The 16,736-nt window shown below is 38.4% G+C and overlaps 1 protein-coding gene across 1 annotated transcript in view; it reads left to right on the forward strand.

The window, feature by feature from the left end:
* The first annotated feature begins 9,514 nt into the window (after positions 1-9,514).
* The window catches only part of MED23 (mediator complex subunit 23), a 320,898-nt gene continuing 313,676 nt past the window's right edge, over positions 9,515-16,736 (forward strand). The window contains exon 1 of the mRNA XM_071740911.1: positions 9,515-9,518. The gene's annotated coding sequence lies outside the window, so the exon portion shown is untranslated. The remainder of the gene's footprint in view (positions 9,519-16,736) is intronic.

The raw sequence follows: 16,736 nt of genomic DNA on the forward strand, positions 1-16,736 counted from the left end.
TTTTTGAGATAACACATTCTGTTTCTTTCATAGGAGTATTTGTTCCTGTGGAATTTCGAGCTTAGTTTTGTAAATGCATGAAGTTCAGATGGTTTTGTTACAGAGATGGGATAAGCATCCAGATTTTACATTTTTCATAGCATTTGATATCTTTAAAGCTTCATGTTATTACTGTGAATGTCGCTGTTGATTATGACTGGATGCATGAGACATGTTTGGACATACAGCTCTTTCAATACTGAATTGAAGGCTTGACATCAACTTAAGCATAATGAATTTATAGACACCATATGCTTTTGTCAAAAAATCTAATTGCTTCCAAATAGCACCTTTTTTGTGGATGTGATGCAACTATCTGTAGCACTATTGCTATGGTTGCCACTTTTCTGGGTTTAAGTATGTTCAAATGTAATATAGTCTTTGTCTTTGTCACCACTTTATCAGTGCTGGTGATTTGCATTTGTTGTGCTGTTCTTTGTTTCTCAAAAGTGAAGTAGCACTTTTTTTCCTTTTGCTAATATTAGTGGCTGTACTGATTTCAAGGAATTGAGTTTGAAATATGTATTTGTATTTTAGTTCCTATAATTATATGCATGATTTACATACACAAAAGTCAGCTGGATGAAAAGAAGAAAAGACACTTTACAAACACAAAACCTTTTGTTTGTGTATGATGTCATGTTGATGATATGGATAAGTTTCAGTGAAATTCTTTTGCCAGGCCTGACATATGAGCTTGGTGTGCTTTAAAGAGGAAGGTGGCCTTTCCCTATTGCTTGCAGCCATTGCATTTTGACCAGGGAAGCAAAGAATAGATCCTGTTTTGACACATTAAGTATGGATAGAGAGTGTATTTCTCCACAGGTTTTTGCTCTTCTCTGTACCTGGGTGTCTTGAAAAAAAGGTAAACATCTCAGGTATCTTTGCACCCTCCAAGTTACATTCTCCTTACTGAGGAGTGGTCTCAGTGTACCAGAAAGTGATTTGTTTGCTGACTTACACCTTGGTCCATCAGGATGTGCTTGTCCCCCTTGCCCCAAATGTAGTGCAGATGCACAGCTGTACAGTAGGCCCACAGCATACCAGTCAAAGGGGTGCTGCAAATCTCATGAGTATGGTTCCAAAAAAGAGCAGACAGTTCACATGAAACCTGACAGTCTGTTTATTTTACTGCAGAGGATAAAGCCCTATTTATTACTTAACTCCGGACTTTCTCAGCTTCAGTTAATGAACAAGCCAAGTTAATTGCTTGTGCATGTGTTCTTTTTGATTTCCAGACTCTTCTGGGTTTGATGACTGAAATAGACCGCATCAAACATGAAAAGATTTTTTTTTTTGTATAAGGTGCATCATGAATGTCCTGGCAGAGCTGCCTAGAGTTGCTCATAGTATTTGTGGAGTACAATTGCAGTCATGGGCTACAGTAGAAAAGTTTTACAGAGTGGAGGTGTCAGAAGGGTCCTGGAATAAGCTCCCTGAATCATCACATATTGTTTATCACCTGAAACACTAAGCACAAAATATCAGATGCCACTGAGGAGAATTCCTTTCTTCTCCTGAAGTCATTGAAGGATGACATCTCTGAGGAGAAGAGATGAAAAGTATTCCTGATTTCTGTAGATGTTACATACTCACTCAATGGTTCTGGATACCTGTAGCTGGCAAGGAAATTCTGACAAAGCTTACTGTTTTTCCAGATAGATTTCAGCCTTTTCTTTTAGTTCAGAATCAGTTATCTGAAAATAAAGAAGAAAATGTATAAATCATAGGTCTGCGTCACTTCAGACAAAAGAACCAGTGATGGAACTCCATTTGCTCCTTTACCATAAAAAGCATGTGACACTGTTGGCCTCCTTAAAAAAAAAAAAAAATCTATGTAAGAGTGAACAACACACTTCAAACAGAATTGTATTCTGCAGGAAATCTAGCATGATCTTATTCACAGGCTGAGAAATCAGATAGTCTTTGTCTTTGCACAGTTTCCAGGTTGTGGGGTGTGATGATTTTTATAGTCACTTCTCCCTGAACTGCAGCAAAGTTTCTAGTACATGGGAATGTCTTGGAAGGCCAGAAAACAGACCCTAAATATAAAATACCTTGGTAAAATGCTGCAGTAAAGAGCAGATTGACTTTTACACAGATTTGCATAATTAGTAGCTGTCTCTGTCATGTAGAATAAATGCTGCTGTCTAGAGGAGAACTTTGCTGTTACTTTGATACTGAGACTGCACAGAGCTTTGTGTTTGAAGGCAGCTCCTGGGTGGTTTGACTCACTTTCTTGAGCCACCTCCTTTCATGCTCCATAGATGTAACCAGTGGCAACCATGCTCCTATCCAAAGAGCTCCATCCAGGTCCTGGAAGCCAGAGGGATGACTCTAAGCCACAGGTCTGCCTGGCAGGCTGACTGGCTGGATGGACAGACAGAGGTCTACAGTAACCTGACAACAGTCAGATGAAGCTGGAAAACACTTTCAGAGGGAAGTGAGGTACCTCACAGTCCTGCACTGGTCCCTCTATAGCACTAAGATGTCCTTTACAGCAGCATATATTGTCATGAAGTAAATGTCACCTGCTTAAACTGAGCAAGGAGAGCCATGAGTCCCTTGAAGACTTCTCTGAGGAAGACATGAAGGACCACAGAGCCCCAGACTAAAACTGGGTCTGCTTTCAACATTTTACTTTCATTTACTTTAACTATCCTCCACTGCAGAATTTTACTTTTGCCTCCCAGAATGATAAAATTTTTATTCCTTAAATAGTTGGAAGAGAAAGGCAATGAAAAAGAGATATGGACATAAGGCAGAAGGTAATCTGGCATTTGCTAATACCAGAATATCTCCAGATGGTCTTTGCTGAGGCAGATCATAATTCAGCCTACTGCTCATCCTTTATTCAGCTTTCAGAGATAAATATGATAAACTTTTGTAACTTGGAATGTATTTACATAAATTTGTTTTACTTTGCTTATTAACACTGGAATATTTTGCTCCTTCTTCAGTCAAAATTCCATGCTCCTTCTTTCTGTAAAAAGAATTCCTCAGATCTGTGAAATTTCTCCTTGGTTGATCCACTTTCACAGGGGTCAGACTAAAAGGGTACCAGCAAAGCAAATGTGTGCAACAGACAGAGATAACCAGTATAGAAAGGTTTTTGAACATAGCCATGGACTTTCTACTATGGTTATATTTTTAACTCTGTAACCTTATTTCTCCCAGATTCTTACGTTATCATTCACTGAAGCATTGTGGCACACCAAGATTGTTTGTTACATAGAATAATGCACTAGCCTAGGTCTTTTGCAGGACTGGAATTTGTTCCATTTAGTCCAAGTTAAATTATAACCTTGCCCATACTTTCTACACATTTGCAAAGCATGTTTGCATGTACATTCCTATTGCTTTATAAATAATTATGTTCAGTGTGTGATAGAAAATTTCCAAGGAAAGCACCAGTATTATTATTGAAAAAAAACTTGGAAAGGATTAAGAATAAATTCATTTGGTCTGATTTACAAATATTTGCTTGTATTTTTATAAGCTCTGCGCAGGCATAGGGAGTATGCTAGGTATGCCTAGTATTGCAAATATAGAGTGCTTTCACTGTATTATTTTTGCCATTCAGTGGTGAGAGGTGACATTAAAATGATTTAGTAAAAATTAGAAACTTGCAGAATCTCAGTTATTGAGATGTCTGTTTAATATTCTTGACCCCAGCTCAGTTTATTATATGATGTGTGATTATTTATATGATGAGACTATGATCTAATTATTGAAGTCACCAGGCATCAGTTTCAATTTGGTCTGACATCTTTTCTTTTTTTTTACTGGAAGATGCATTCTGAATTAACAGATCTTTGCTTAATTTGTTTGCTATGCTAACCTCTATACCTATAGCAGAAGAGCAGTGCTGTACCTAGCCTTATATTCTAATGAGAATTTCCTCTGCAATAGACCTCAGTCCATTTTTGGGTTTGTGCTGATGAATGTAATTTTAAAATAATCTTAGTAGTGACTGAGTGTATTAGCATATCCTGCAATAAGCCTTACAAAAACTCTACCAGCCTTTTCCTTTTCCCTTTGAACTTGTGCCACAACTTCAAAGAGAGAAGAAAACAGGATTTTATGCATTTGGAATAGCTAATAACACAGTACTGGATCAGCAGAGAAGCTAGTGCAGATAGCTGAAAAACATGGAAAGAGCTTCTTTCTATGAATATGAACTAGATCACTGATGTCCTAACTATTATTTTCTACTTATATCAACTGTATGTCCTCTATAACTTCTATTTCTCTCCTTTTTGAAATTTTTCATCCAGTAGGCTTCTGCTGCAAGAACTGGGCAAGGATGAAATCAGTCAACTGGGTATTAACCAAGACGTTCTACTTTGAAAGTTTTCAAGGCAGTGTTATAAATTGCAAAACTTGTAGGTCCAGCTGCTTTCTGAAAACCCAGATCCTCCCAAATATTATTAATTCTGTAATATTTTCACAGCACTGTTTAATTCATTACTAAAGGAAGGAATGTGATATTTTATTAGCATTTACTAGCATGATTTTTTATTACAACAGCTGGAATATAGTAACTAACAGCCTTCTGTCATGCTTTTCAACAACCCAGTTCTGGCTTTGCAAGAAAGAGACTTCTGAATGTACACTGTGTATACACCATCCTAACAAGATTGCTCTGGCTCTTCCTGCTATGTTAGCTGCACAGCTTCAAGAAGAGGTGTAGTATGAAAGCTGACACTGAGATCAAAAGAAGATTAGCTAGATGCAATATTTAAAATGCCTGTCCTGGAGACTGGAAAGGGTGGTACGGTATGGTATGATATGGTATGGTACAGCAAAGCAAGGTACAATATAGTAGTTCTGCCATTTTCTAGGGTTTAAATCCACCAGAGAATGTATTTTATAGATTAAACCCTACTTTCTGGACATTTTATGTCAAGCATAACCAGAGGTGGGTACTAAAGATAAATAAATAGCACCAATGTGCTTCAGTGAAAATCTTCTCAACAGAGCATAATATAGAAACATAGAATCATAGAATTGGCTGGGTTGGAAGGGACCTTGGAGATCATCAAGTCCAACCCTTGATCCACTACCGCTGCAGTTACCAGACCATGGCACTGAGTGCCACATCCAGTCTCTTTTTAAGTATCTCCAGGGATGGAGAATCCACCACTTCCCGGGGCAGCCCATTCCAATGTCTGATCACCCTCTCTGTAAAGAAATTCTTTCTAATGTCCAACCTAAACCTCCCCTGGCACAACTTGAGACCGTGCCCTCTTGTCTTGCTGAGAGTTGCCTGGGAAAAGAGACCAACCCCCCCCTGGCTACTCCCTCCTTTCAGGGAGTTGTAGAGAGTGATGAGGTCTCCCCTGAGCCTCCTCTTCTCCAGGCTGAACAGCCCCAGCTCCCTCAGCCTCTCCTCATAGGATCTGTGCTCGAGTCCCTTCACCAGCCTGGTTGCCCTCCTTTGGACCTGCTCCAGGACCTCAATATCCTTCCTAAACTGAGGAACCCAGAACTGGACACAGGACTTGAGGTGTGGCCTCATATAATAGTTTTGCTTTAAACTGGCTCCAAATGATCCACGGTTGCTGATGTCTATGATGAGCCAGTAAAAGGCAGTGCAGGTATATTATTCTCCAGTACCTAATGAAAACATGTAGGAAACATAGGACTGTGATTTCCCACACCACCCTGCTCCTTCCTCTAAGGAAATACAAGATGATGGGACAGGGGTTTTGAGCCTCACCCTCCCCATTAAAAACAGTTTTTAAAAAAATCAAGCAAGCAGGAATATTTCAAATAGGAGATCCACAATCAGTTTTAACACAGAGTGAGAAAATGAGCTCCTTTAATTTTTTTTTTCTTTACTTTTTTATGCTTCCCATGAAAGGAAGATGGTGGTGCATTTGGCAAATTATCCAGCTTGCTGTCTGCCTGATGGGGAGACAGTACCACACAGTTCTACGTCACCTCGAGTTGCCTGTGTCTCTATGCTTGTGCATGATTCTAGAGCTCTTCTGCAGAAGCAGTAGCCATTTGGATAAAATCATCTAAATATCATGTGTTTTTCTAAGTTATGCTCAAAAGACATAATATTTTCAAAACTTGGATTTGCTCTTCTTGCTTTTCTTAATATCCCAGGAAATCGTGAGCCATTTGCAGCAATGATTAATATATACCCATTCAGCTGACAGGAACTCAAAACAGGTCTCTCCCTGAAAAAAAAAAAATAAAATCACTCACATAAATACCTGGAAACCATATCAACGATAGAAGAAAGCACATCAAGAGCTCACGAATATCTTCTGATCACCAGAAAAACCACATCAAGCACATGTACATAGCATGAGAGATGTCAGACAAGGACCTGGGTGGGTTTGCTCCAGTTATACCATGTCAATGTAGACATCCAGAGCTCAGTAGGGAAACAGAGAAGTTTATTCAAGCATTGTATATACTTATGAATTCCTATGAGACAACATTTTAGAGCTCCCCTCAGCATATTTATTTATCTTAATACTCAGAAAAGCTTTTATTGACTACTGATAAGAAAAGCATGAATTTCTGAGCAAAACATAACAGAAACAGTGATTAATTTTTAAACACATTTACTACTGGAAGATAATTCAGGAAATACCTTAAATGGATTAGCCATATGCATGCTTGTTATCTGTAAGATAAGGTTATCTGTGCTTCAGCTGCTGAGGGATGTCACAGTAAGTTTTATGTCATCATAAAACCTATGAAATGCTTGAGACTGCTGTCTAAAGCTCTTTAGTGAGGAAAAGAGAAGTATTAATGCAGCATTAGATATCAATCCAACTGTAGGGAACTGTACTAACAACAGTTTCCTCTGCTTATAACAAATACTATTACCCATCCCTGCCCTCCTGGAATCTAGTCAGGTGGCTGAAATCCTAATAAATATTACATAGCAGGATTTTCTTTGGGATTTCTGCCATGATATTCAGTGAAAAGCATAACAACAGTTGGTGTGTTGCAAGCCCTGCTTCAAATATTGGCTTCTTGTTTCCTTATGTGCTATTATTGTCTCTCCATTTCCTTAGAACATAAACAGGGGCAGGTACAGTCTCTTCACTTTGTTTGCATTGCATTTACCAGGGGGACAAAACCCTCCAGGCAGGTAAATGTTCTTCCTGTTTTGATTATTTTATATTATTCTTGTTGCTATTTATGAAAACAACTATTACAAAGTAGTAATGGCTGCATTTTCATTTGTTCCTAGACAGAAGTCTGAAAGACCCACCTTCCATCTGTTCCATTGACAGAATGCATATGTAGCTGTTGTGATAATCCATTATCAATTAGAGAAATGTCAGCTCTATTTATTAAAATACTAAAAGCCTCCTCTAATGCAGGACTTCTCTATTTGATTGGTGGCCTAGCAGCTATTTTAGCAGACCCATTAAATTATTTAATCATATACTCTCAGATGTCTGGAAAAATCTTGCTCTGTAGATATGACTACATTTGCTATCATTCGCTTCCCATTTAACAAAAAATAGAAGTATTAAAAATGTCCTATCAAATCAAACATCATATTACTTCATGAGGGGTTCACCATTAATGTGGAGAAACATCATCATGCAACAGAGAGGCTTTGGTAGGCCTAAAGATGAGCTGACATCCCAGGAAACTGCTATGCCTGAGTTTGTGGAGTGGGCAAGTGAAGATGGAATCCAGGGCACAGGCAGCTGGGGCAGGAACAGAAGGTGTGGGTGAGGTAGAGAATTGTTCCTTCTTGCTGGGCTTAAAATTCCAGCTTGGTTTTAGCAACCACAGGGATTTACTACCCTTTCAGTGGGTGGGATGGAACCCAGAGGGTGTCCTCTGGTGACCCATTTTTTGGGTCATGCCCCAAGTGCTTGTAAGATGTTGGTCCGACGGATTTCAGCAATAGGAAGTTTATTCTGATGTGGTTCTTGAATGGTTTGGGAGATGTTTGGAGGGAGGTTTGATGTAGGTCATGGAGCACTGATGTGGTCTCTCTGTTTTTCCATCTGTTTTTGTTCAGGGAGGGACCTAGTTTGAGTTCCTTTTACCACATGGCAAGTTCTTCATTGCAGAGATTTTTGTATGATCCCCTTGCATTTTAGGAATGTCTAAAAGCCAGACTTGACAAAGTGTAGGAAGTGTCTGATCCTAAAGAGCTGCTGGAAAAATAGCACCCAAGATTGCGTGCCACCAGCAGCAGCATTGGCACACCAGCAGCTAGATTTCAGAAGGTGTTGTGTAACCCAATTTTAACTTGAGTTTTTACAAATACTTAAGTATTTGACCTTTTACAGGATGTCTGAAATTTCTATTGGTTGCTTCTAAGCACCACTGAAGTGGGATTCAGTACATCAAAGCTGGGGTCTTGCTCCAATACTTTAGGGCAGGCTTCTCTTGGCAGCTGGATGTTGGGTGATCAGAAGTACCTACCATTTTCTTCTGGAACAAATAGACATCCTCTGGAAGTATATTGGCCTCCAGAACAGGAAAATGGGGAGAATACTAAAAGGAGGCTCTGTGGGTTCTCTAAATACCTGCAAATTGTTTCTCTTTCCAGTGACTGAATAAAAAGGATAAGCAACTAGACTCAATCTCCACAGACTCTTTTGAAAATCTGACCTTAATTTAGTAAAGGACAACTGAATTTTCTGTTTCCTTCTAAGATCTTTGAGAGTGATCTCTGTAGAAGTAATGTTTGTAAATGATTTATTGTCAATTTTCCTCCTAGTTTTCCCACTTTTATTTGTGTTCCAGAATGAAAACATACAGTCCATCCTAACTTAGAAAATTTCACGGGAGTATAAAATACAGCACAAAAATCACTTCTTGAATACTGCCAGGAAATCCACTTGTCAGGTTCACTTGAGAGATGAAGTCTACAATATTTTGTGCCCCATAATAACAAAGAGGAGGAAAAAACGGAGTTACAAAGTACAGACTGTAAGCCATTCCTAAATTTTTGGAGAGCAGCTGCTCTGCTCATAGTGAGGCTGTGAAACTGGGAGAGGAGGTTGTATGTGGCAGCAGAAGAAAGGAATGAAGTAACTAAGATAATTATGATATCCCATGTCCTTGGTGGATGACTCAAGAACTCATGACTCGTGCTTTCCATGATGAACTAAACAGCATGTACTGACTTTTCCTCAATTTATGTGTAGGCACATGGACTGAAATAATGGGATTCTTGTGTTTGTTTTCTATTTCCACTTGTATCTCTGTGTACAATCACATTGCCTGCTGTTCCCCAGACCATATAATGACCTATGGCTCACACTGGCTGTGGCAGATCTCCCATAGATCAGCTGCAAACAAAGTAAAGAGCTCATGAGGAAAGAAAAAGATTCAGTGACAGATTGCCAGCCAGATCAGTAATTCAAATGGTAACTCAGCCTCTTTTTTGTAGCACGTTAGTGACATTTCACTGACAAGGAAAAATGATTGTTCCAAGAAAAAATACTGGTGGATAGGCACACACTAACTTTTCCAGGGTCTGGAGATCTTAAAATTGTGTTGGAGTTTTGCAACAGCTTAGTCTGTTTGGGGATGGAGAGAGGAGCAAAAAAATCATCATTTCTTTGATATGTGGATAAAAAGCATCATCTGCTGTGGCAGTCACAACATATGTCTTAGTGTTGATATTGTAAATTTAAGCTTATGATTTAACATTATGATTTCTCTACTGTGCATTATTTCTTTACTGGAAATGACTAGATTCATATAGAACAGAAGAATAAATAAATCTCTAGATACTGAAATAATCCAAGAAAATCTTGGGCATTCTGGCATGTTTGTGCACAAGGCTTTTGGCCCATTTGTGGTGTCACCAGTCTGAAAGACCTTGCAGACTTGCAACACAAAAAGAAAAGATCTAACACAAGAGCTTTCAGGTTTTGCAGGTAACTGTTGTTGGAAATCACAAAAGAGACCACAATTGCCTGCCAAGTCAGATTGAACTGTGCTAAGATACACTTACCTGGATGCTTTTGTTGTACACTGGAACAATAACAGCAAACAGAAAGCAGATATTTATCTGGCTGCATAATCAGTATGATGTGTGATGGGAAAGAATGGTTTGGCAACCAAACTTGAACTAAGTTTCAAGAGCCAGATTGACACCAAACATGCTTCCAAATTATGAGAACATGAAGGATTCTTTTGAAAACAAAGGATAAGCATCAAAAATAATTCTATGCTGAGCCTCTTATGCAAGATGGTTTTACACTTTGAAAAGGAATCTAAGAAAACTCTTTAAAGTGCATTCACAAGAACAAGATGAGAAAAAAGACTTCTCAATTTTGTTGACCACTGATTAGAACTGTCCTCACCATGACACACAGTGTAGCTGCTAATACAGGCAGTAGCACCAAAGTCTTAATTTCACAACTTTTACTTCCCAACTCAGATGTTTTCTGCATTATTCTGGGAGAAAAACCCAACAAAGGGGTTGTTGGGTATACAAAGTGGGTTGATGGGTTGTTGGTATACAAAGACAGCATTTTTGATTCAGAACTACCTGACCACAAACTGTCAGGTGGAGGCAGATTTTCTGATAAAATACCTCTATTTTTTCCTCTGTTTTCCTACTTTTCCTTATTCATCTGCATTGAAAGTTGTTGGAGAAGGACACTGTCTGTATGGATCTTTGGTTGACTGATGCTTGTCTCCTTATGTTCTGTCCTACTTCTGATACAGGAAGCACAGTAGTGAAAGACATAATGCAAGACATTCCTGATTTAGTTTTCACAAACTGAAATACTGATAGTACTTAAATCTTTTAAGCATATAGAAAACCTGAAATTTCCTAATCTCAGAGAAATAAAAAAGGTGTATCACAGCTGTGGAAAACAAAATACTGTTGGCAGGCTGGAATAAATGGTGAAATGATGGCTCCTTATCAGTAGATGTTCATATCCTTTTGTAAATCTAATTGAAAGGAGGCAGAGTTATTCGTTATCCAGCAATCTTATGATGTAGGTGGTATTTCTTATCAGCATCTGGAAACAGCAAAGGCATGTCTGGTGGCCCCATTTTTTGGATTTGAGCTAAAACTTGAGAAAGGGGCATGTAAAAACAATGTTTACATGTACTAACTGTATTGTGCTGTGACAATTTTAGCTTTGTTATCATATAATCCCCATCTAGTTTATAAGCTTTTTGGTAGCAAACTTTGCTGTTCCCCTCAAGTTGACATACACTTGGTGAAAGTACTTATTTTAAGACTGCATGTAGTCTTGTCACAATTCATATTATATTTCTGCACCTGGAGGATGCAGAAGTCTCAGTCATGTGCACTGCTCTAAAGCCCACTTGTGGAGAAGAAGCCCTTCCCTGAAAAACTCTGATCATTTTTAGCAGGGTTCTCTTGAACAGAAGGAGGGAGAAATGTTAGTTTAAAACCAGGTACAATAATTGTGTATAGTGAGTAGCTCTATGATCATGAGCTTAAATTGTGTTAAAGTGTCTAAGCCTCAGATGTTGAAAAATGTGCATTTGCATTGATTGCAAGTCCTCTTCCTACACTAACTTTTAAAAAAGTTTTTTGCCAATTTTTTTACCACCTCAAAAAAAAAAAAAAAAAAGACCTTTTTCACCCCTCTGTGTTATTTCATAATTATGGGGCAGGTGAAAATGATAGAATGTTGAAGAAAAGGTAGAAAATGGAGAAGGAGAAAGAAGTGGAGTATCAGGTGAAGAGAGCAAATAATTATCTGACAATTTCAGCAATAATATTTTCTGGCCACAGTGAGAGGTCTCAGAGGGGGCTGAGAACCTTTTATGTTTGAGGGAGGTTGCAGGAAAGACATATTTTCACTCCCAAAACAGAGATGTTAAATCCTGTAAGTTGAAATAATGCTGAACTGCACATCCTAGCAGACTACCTAAATCTCTGGGCAGTGGAATAGCCAAGGGAAACATCAGGGGGTCTGTACCATTTTAGGGAAAAGCCTTTAGAATTGAATGAAGTACTGCAAGAATGGTGTAGGGATTTCCATAATCACAATTAAATCCTGGAAGAATAGTTTGAATATCTGTTGGAGACGGTATTATTTTCAGCTACATTCTGAAGTCCTTAAGCTCAGAAGCAGGGTGGGTCCAGCAAAGTCTCTGTGAGAGACGATGCAGCAAGAAACTCAACTCCTGTGGACGTTTCCAAGCTGGCACTATGTGTGCTCTGTTGCTGTGTATTTCCATTCATTTGATTAAGCTGTTCAAAGCAAACATACAATACCTTAAACAAGTTTCTGCTTCATCCATCAGCACTTAATGGGCAAATCAAATTTAGGCTAATAGGGGTACAGTTAACAACAGCTGACGTACTACTCCAGCTAAGATTTGATTGTGACTGATTATGTTGCACACGTCAAGATCACTACTAATCTTTGGCATGAGGAACCGATTAAAAGGGATTTTATTTTTATGACATCAATTATATTTTTCTTTAAGAACTTCCCACAAGCAATCTGTTGGCATCACAAAATGTTTTCTGATCACTGATGGAGGCTGGGCTGAAACAAACACTTTGAGTGAAAAGATGCCAGAAGTTTCTCTAAGTATGATGACATTCAAATAATTATATGCTATCTTCTTTTCCAGTTTGTCAGAAGGGTAAGTAGTGCTCTGCCAAAATACTCACCCACTTTTCTGAAAAGATGGTCATACTCACATTTCCAGTCCCGAAGATGTCAAATTTATTCCAGAGGAAAAAAAAAAAAAAAAAAGTTGGCAAATCCTTTGCTGCATCTTGTTTTCCTAGTGTTCTTGTTTTCCTAGATGTCATAAGGCACATCCTTATTTTTTACAAGACAATCTTGCTTGCTCTTTGGTCACCCTTGGAGTTGCCATTTTACAGCTCACAGAGAAAGTCTGGTTTAAGAGTCATGGATAGCTTTGAAAGCCATTATGTCACTCACCTTATGTAGATTTAGCACTGGTTATTGGAAGCTCTCAGCTTTCAGGGATAGGCTTTTTTACTATTTTTGCATAAATGAGAAGAGAGCATGAGAATGAGAAAAGTGACATCTTGATCTTGCTCTAGGAACACAGAAATGAGCTGAAGGCTCAGGTGCTTTTGTGGATTCTTGCCACTCAAATTTTTTTTGAATAAAAACTCTAAGAGAGATTTGTTGAATTTGCTCATATTTTACCACCATTTTAGGCTTTCTCCCTCTTCTTTGTCTAAGCCACCTGCTGCAGTCTGAATACATTTTTGACAAGTCTACATCAAAGAAGTTCTTGGGAGAGTCCCTGCCACAGGAGGTGGTGAGTTCAATGTTTCTTTTATGGCAAGTGGGTTTTTTTTTCACTGAATCAAGTGATTGTCACTGAGCTACAGGATTCACCTGAATGTGACTATCAACATTAACATACATATGCACCTTCATTTCTCATTTAATCTTTTAGGGATATCCATTTTACACATTTTTCCAGCTCCAATATGCTACAGTTGACTGAACATGTCTCCTTTTTAAAAAATGCTGACTTGATGCCTGAGCTCAGTTTTGCAGTTACCTTTCTTCTGCTAGTTTATTCCTGCTAAGTTAGAAAAAAAGACTTGTCTTCCTTAAAAAGTTTTTTTTTAAAAACTTAATTTCATTAATAACTAAACAAGCCTTTAAAGTACTCAAATGCTTAAATACTGGAGGGTGGAGTGGTAGCTTTTTCTTTACAAAACATTTGAAATATAGCATTTCACTTAACATGAACTTCATTTACTCTTTTTATTTCTCATATTTTGATATAATTTATATGTTTTCATTTTTTACTAAAAAAATGTTTACGATTAATTTCAAGGGACTGAAAAATCAATTATGCATGATATTTTAGAAACATAGATCACATAATCTGTTTTGTTCCCTTGCTGCTAAAATAAACACAGCTAATTAGAGATGGATAATAACAGCAATTCTTATAAAGTTAAAATCTAATCCACCAAAAATTATGTTTTTATGATATCACCCCTTGGTCAGAGCTTAGGAAATCTGAGTCTGATTCCCAGTTCTAAGCACATCATCTCATATGTGGTGTTTCATCCCACTTGAGCTCATCACCCTGGCACAGAGACACCTCCAAAACTGAGTCATCTTTCATATGCCAGATGCCTGTCCATGCTAAAACCCTAGGGAATGGCTATTTCTTTGTACTGAGTACAAAGCTACTGGGTAAGCACAGGTAAGCATTGATAATTTGGGGGGTTTGTCCCATGAGGATGTTGTGCAGGTGGCTAAAGACCTATGATTTCTCATGAGAAAGAGGCAGACAACATATCATGGGATGGGAAGAGATCAGTCTCATTTTACTAGACAAAGCCTGCTTACTGTACTTAAAAGATAAGTATCCTGTCTAATCTCCTCTTCTGGGTGCTATTGAGTGGAAAAGGATTGACACCTGCAAAGCTTATGTGTCATATCTTAAAAAAGGTGTCACCAAGAAGTCTCTCATACCAGCTAAATATAGACTTGTCTCTCTTCATTAAGGACAGAGGAAACATAAATGACCAGTTTTGACTAAATATGTTCCTTGAAGATGGCTGAAGTTAGGTGAGATGCATCCTACATTCAACAGTCTCAACCCACACTCAAAGTTTCCACTTTATTCTTCACAGTTACAAAATGCAGTTTCAAGACATTCTTCTACATTGTCCTCCCACAAAAATGCTCTTGGTTTCAACATTCCAAGCTGTTGCTGCCCAGGGCTTATTAGTCTGGGAAAAGCGATCCTACCAGTTCTCATAGATCTGGGGAGAATTCCCATAGATCATTGTTGTTTTCAGTCATTATTCCATGAGCTGCTCTTAATTCAGAGTCTGCCTTCATGTATAACGTGTTACAGAGCAGAAAAGTTACCATCAAAGTAGGAAAAGACAGAAGTGACACTTAAGTACTAAATAGATTGCACTGAATTGTGGCATCATAACTCATGAAGAGAAATTTGTGATTTGGGGAGAGGTTTGTAATTTAGCATTTCCCTACATTCCTAAATTCCTACATAACCCATGACAGTTATATGGTACCCTGGCTATTTGAGCAGTAAGTCTGCAGATGACATTAAGTTGGGAGGGAGGGTTGATCTGTCTGTTACCATTTTTCTTATCCCAAACAACATCAGGAATCTCTTGCTCTAGAATGACTTTCTTGGTACCTTCAATAAAGATGCTGAGAGTTGAATGGCACAGGAAATGGTCTGTCTTCTCATAGTTAAGGATATTTCCACAAGAACAGACCAGGGGTATGTTGGTAATATGAGAAAGCATTGCCACTGCAACTGCTTTTACTGTTCTGGGAATTTATCAAGGACTTATTGCCTACCAGTTCAGTCCTATTCCTGAGCGCAACATTCACTTTAAATTATGTGTATACCCACAAGAATGTATTTGCCTACTCAACAGAACTATTGTTATTGCTTAGAAAGGGCTAATGTTGTTCAGCAAAATTAAGAACTGCTCCAGAGCTCAAACATTTTTAAGTTTGGAAGAGGTATGTAAGTACACAAATAATACCAGTAGTAGTAATAATAATTATGATAATAATAAAATACACCATATGTTGCACCCATCTGTCTGATCTTAACCAGTTATATGAATACAAAAACATTCTAGTTAACTCTTTCGGTATCATTTCTGAGCTGACTGTGAGTTCAGGAGTGGAATATGCTCAGGAAATCCAGATCTGTTGAAAAAGTCTCCTTATTTCCAAAACCAGGGAGGTTTTTAAATGCATCCAAGCTTTTGGATGTTAACCAAACATCTTTTGCAGTATGCCCACTAATGATTGGTACCATGTGAAACTGTAACTGTGAAATTCAGAAATAGGAAAACCTCATCTGGTTTTACCATAACATTTCAACTCATTCCTTGTACATTGAAAAACTTATCTTCACATCCTTGTTTATCCGTAACACTCTGGGGAAATCATACCTCCTGACATATGTAACACCAACTAGAAGTTCCTCATCAACATGGAAGTGTTCCAGCAAAGTCTGTTTCAAAATTTAAACACAAAGTCCTAGGAATGACATATGGGAGCAATGACATATGAAAATAGATTTGCATGAAATGCCAAATTCTGCTATCTCAATGCCTCTCTTCTTTCCACAGACAGCTTTAGCCTGTTTTCACTTACTGGCATTTTCAATCTACCAGCACTTACAGTACTTGCATGAATTAGATCATGGGGGATCTTTGTTTTGTTTTCATTAATTGGAGGTTAGCAAGAACTCAGTGGCAGTGATTATAATTGAGATGAGTCTTCAGAATAAGAGAGAAGCTGTCAAGCATTAGAGAAGAGAGTATGAACAAAAGGCAACAAGTTCTGAAAGAAAACAAGGAATGTGAAATAGCGTTTCCTGGACTCTCACACTGAGTTTATTTCTAAACTGGAGTTAGAGCTCCTTGCACTCCCACACCTCTTCCAGGAGCACCCTGTGCACCACTTCCCCATATCCCAGAACTCAGGAAAACCCTGAAGATCTGATAAGTTCCCACAGGTCAGACAATCTGTTTGTCTCCAATTCCTTCTTCCTGTGACAGTCCCCTCTGCTTCCTTCTGAACCCCACAATGAAAAGCAGCCTGGGTCCTTCACACTTTTATATTGCTCAGCATCCTCTGCTTGTCAGTGGGTGAACATGTTTTGGGAAGACTGTCAGATGTGGGAGGGGAGAACTGAAATGTGTGAGCATGTTAAAAGCTGCTGTTTTGCCTAGAGACTAC

This window comes from Heliangelus exortis, chromosome 3 (assembly GCF_036169615.1).
Source record: "Heliangelus exortis chromosome 3, bHelExo1.hap1, whole genome shotgun sequence".
NCBI classification, from domain to species: Eukaryota; Metazoa; Chordata; class Aves; order Apodiformes; family Trochilidae; genus Heliangelus; species Heliangelus exortis.